Here is a 4,848-nt window from a genome sequence, read left to right as displayed (position 1 = left end):
GCTTATACGAAAAGTTTATTAAAAAAAGAACTTATGAAAACGAAACAAAATATAAAAACTACAAACGGCTCTTCGAAACAGTTAAAAAGTATTCAAAAAGGCAATATTATACTAATCAGTTACTTAACTGCAAAAATAATGTACAAAAAATGTGGCGCATAACGAAAGAGGTGATAGGTAAAAAATCATAAGCACTAATGGATTTCCCAAAAAACTTATTATAAATAATCGTGAAATTACTTATGATTCTTTAGTCGCTAACTCTTTCAATCATGCGTTTGTTAATACGGACCCAAGTTTGGACTCAAAAATAAAAAATAGTAAAACAAGCTTTGAATCATACTTAACCTTTAATAATAATCTTATGAAAAATAATAAGTTATCTGAAAAAGAACTACTTGATGCTGTAAATTTATTAAAATCAAATGAAGGTAATGGAGTTGATGATGTAAGTAGCAATATAATAATTAAATCAATATTTATGCAAATTATAGACCTATTTCAATTCTACCATGCTTCTCAAAAATATTAGAACATATTATGCATAAAAGACTGTACAATTTCTTAGATATTAATAACATTCTTTATAATAAACAATTTTGATTCAAAAAAGGTCACTCTACTGATCAGGCAATTGTTCATCTTGTTCATGATATTCTTAAATCTTTTGATTATAACAAATATACTTTAGGCGTTTTTATTGATCTCAGCAAGGCTTTTGACACTGTGAATCATTATAATTTATTAACCAAATCAAAAAACTACAGTATTAAACACTCGAACCTTAAATGGTTTAAAAGCTACTTGTAAAACAGACAGCAATATATTTCTCATAATAATGGAAAAACTAACAACATGAATATATCTTGTGGAGTACCACAAGGATCTATATTAGAACCGCTCTTATTTCTAGTATATATCAATGATATAAGCAAGTCTTGTAATGTATTAGACACAATCTTGTTTGCAGATGATACTAATTTATCTTATGCTTACAGTGATATAAAAATTTTATTTAAAACTGTAAATACAGAACTACTATACCTTGCTGAATGGTTTACAGCAAACAAATTATCTCTAATTTTAACTAAAACAAAATATACTTTTTTCCATCGCTACCATGAACGTGACAAAGTTCCATTAAAACTTCCAAATCTTTGTATTAATAATTGTGAAATAAAAAAAGAAGTATCATTAAAATTTCTAGGAATACTCCTTAACGAAAATGTAACATGGAGAGATCATATAAAATATATTGAAGGTAAAATATCAAGGAGCATTGGCCTACTTTATAGGGCAAAACCTTTTTTAAATTCAAGTTGTTTAAAACTCTTAAATTTTTCTTTTATTCATTCCTGTTTTAATTACGCTAATATTGCATGGTGTAGTACCAAGAAAAATAAATCAAAAAAACTCTTTAACATGCAAAAACATGCAATCAGAATTATATCCAATGAAAGCCGCTATACGCCCTGCCAAACTTTATTTACTAAGTTAAATATACTTAATATCTACCAAATAAATATTTATCATCTTCTAATTTTTATGATCAAAATTTAAAAAATTGTTATTCCAAAAACTTTTAATCTCTTATTCAAAACAAATCAGAATAAATACTTAACTAGATATTCAAATAACACCAATATACAACTCAAAAGTTATTTTGCGGCAACTGAGTTTTCAATTTTAATTAAAGGACCAAAGGCATGAAATAAAATACTCATGACTGAACTTAAAATTCTTACAATGTTAAATGAGTTCAAAGCTAAACTAAGACATTTATTACTAACAATTGATCTACCATAAAACTATTTCTAAAAATTTTAAATATCCTTACGATTGATCTATCAATTAAATGAAAAGTATATTAATTTTAGAAACGCTTAAGTTAAATGCACTTGGTAACTTTTCAAATTTATTTATGTTTTTTGATGTTTAATATTTGTTGTTATTTTTTTTATTTTTTGATCCTTTGACTTTGGTTTTGTTATTTGAAGTTTAATATTTAAAAAATAATAATAGTAATAAAAATTAATTCACGATTTTATGATATTGAAAAATAAATTTTTCCGTGCTTTTAGAAGAATATGTTTAAGTAAAAAGCGCCTCTTGTTATTTTTTAATAATAGATGTTATATTAATTTTTTTTTACCAATTTTACGTTTGTTTATTTTATATTGTTAAAGTAAGTGCTTATTTTTGAATAAAGCTTTATATTTACGGAATTTATCAAGGGGCTTGGCGATATGACATATTAGTTTTCTTCTCGCCTCTGCTACATATATCTTGTTATTAACGTGCGGTTTGTATATATTTAAACGGCTAAAAAAAAAAAAAAAAAAAAAAAATATATATATATATATATATATATATACATATATATATATATATATACATATATATATATATATATATATATATATATATATATATATATATATATATATATATATATATATATATATATATATATATATATATATTAGTAATTCCTGATATATATGTATATATATATATATATATATATATATATATATATATATATATATATATATATATATATATATATATATATTAGTAATATATATATATATATATTAGTAATTCCTGTGTATACAGATGGTATAAGCTTGTGTTTAGCAGCGACGATCAAATCGTGGTCTGGGAGAGTTACCCAGTCTTAGAACTGATACAATCTTAAACCATTGTTCTTGGTTAGTTTTTATTTTCAGCGCTCAGCAAATTGGAAGTTAATCGACTTTGTTGATCATAAATAACAAATCGCTCATTAGTGGGCTCTAAAAACTGCGAGGATTTCTTGTCAAATTAAAGAGGAACATACGTAGGGGTTGAATGTTTTGGAGTATTGTACCAAAATGACAATTGCTTGCTTTTGAACTATGTTGCGTTTTCATTTAATGAATTGATTAGATACATTAATTCAAGATCCTTATGGTCGAGTTTCTCTTTCTTTAATGAGTTCTATATACTATGGATTTCTTTCTGAATATTAGCCTTCTTTTTATCGGAATGAGCATTTCATATGTTAAGCAATGCAACTTTATCCATATTTTTGTTATTGCTTAATCAGTATTGTGTACATCACAGTCAAAATAATGATTTTGCTCCTATCAGCGCAAGTTGTTTAAAATAAATTCTTCAAGCCGCTTGGGAGGAATTACCGTTTCGTATTTGCAATAATGACTTTATGAATTTGCATTGCATCACTTTTTACAAACCGATAAAGAGCAATTAGAGTTTCGTATTTGAAATAATGACAAATGAATAAGACAATTATGTGTTTGCTTTGAAGCACTTTTTATAATCTGCTAGGGAGCGAATAACAATTGTGAAATTTATATACAAATAGTTGATATTTGTTAACAGGAAGATTTGCAGTAATACAATAATAAAACTTTGGTAAACTGTTAATTCATTTAATGTTTCTGTGAAATTTTTATTAAACAATTCCCCCAAAGCAAATATACCATTTCTATACCACATTGTAAATGTGGTATAGAAACCTAGTATAAATAACGTGGTAAAGATCTTTAAAAACTGCTCGTATAAACTAAAAAAAAGTTTATAAAAATTGACATCATTTTGGTCTGAACACCTCCTCTCCCCATTGTCAATTATTGTCAAACTTTTCAGTACCCCCTCCCACGCTACATTTACTGACATCATTTATGGATAGCCCCAAATTGTGTTAAATGTTTAAGATAATTTTCTATAAACAGTAAAAGCGCTCGAACAACTTTTATATTAACTCTGTTTATTGGTAAATATTTATTATATTTTTGGTTACAGACTCTCATATATATATATATATATATATATATATATATATATATATATATATATATATATATATATATATATATATATATATATATATATATATATATATATACAAGTACATGATTACATACATACAAGTATATATATATATATATACACACACGTATATATATATATAAATAAATACATACAAATATATATATATATATATATATATATATATATATTAATTTTATTTGGTTGATAAATTAATACCGGTAATGATAACTTAAAAATATTTTTATTGTGATCATATTATGATAATTTTTATCTAAATCATAATTAGTCAATATTTTTATATTATGTATATGTATATATATAATAAATTTTTTGTTTTTAACTTTATAAGTTATTAAAGATAGTAAATACAACGGGTAATTACCCGTTATATCAGGTTTACAAACATAACGCTTACATAACGCTAACATAACGCTAACATAACACCAGATTTCGTGTTTTATAAAGGGTAATTGCCGTCATGTTCAATCTATAATTCATAGGAAAAAAACATAACGGCAAATACCGGTATGTTTTTTTTTGTACCAATGACATATATAAATAAATATAATTATATATAGCGAAACATCGCTATATATATATATATATATATATATATATATATATATATATATATATATATATATATATATATATATGTGTGTGTGTGTGTGTATATATATTAGTGGCGGATCCATCATTCAAAGTTTAAACCCCCTCAATTTGAGGGGGTTGTAATTTTTATATGGTCATAATTTTTGAACGCTTAAAGATAATACTATGAAACTTAAAAATAATCGATGAATATAAGTCTAGTTGAGAATAGTACAAAAAATATTTTATCAACTTGTTGCTCTCACGTTTGGGGCAGGTGTAGCAAAAATTTTGGGGCTTTTTTGTTCCCAGCCTTCAATCATTGCAACTTTTTGCAAACTCTCATTATTTGACATAAGTATAAACATATAAATGTTTGGAGTTAGCTTCATGTCTGGAAGTTAGCTACCTCAAAGA

The sequence above is a fragment of the Hydra vulgaris genome, chromosome 01, assembly GCF_038396675.1.
Source record: "Hydra vulgaris chromosome 01, alternate assembly HydraT2T_AEP".
NCBI lineage: Eukaryota > Metazoa > Cnidaria > Hydrozoa > Anthoathecata > Hydridae > Hydra > Hydra vulgaris.
Note: the sequence above shows the minus strand (reverse complement) of the source record.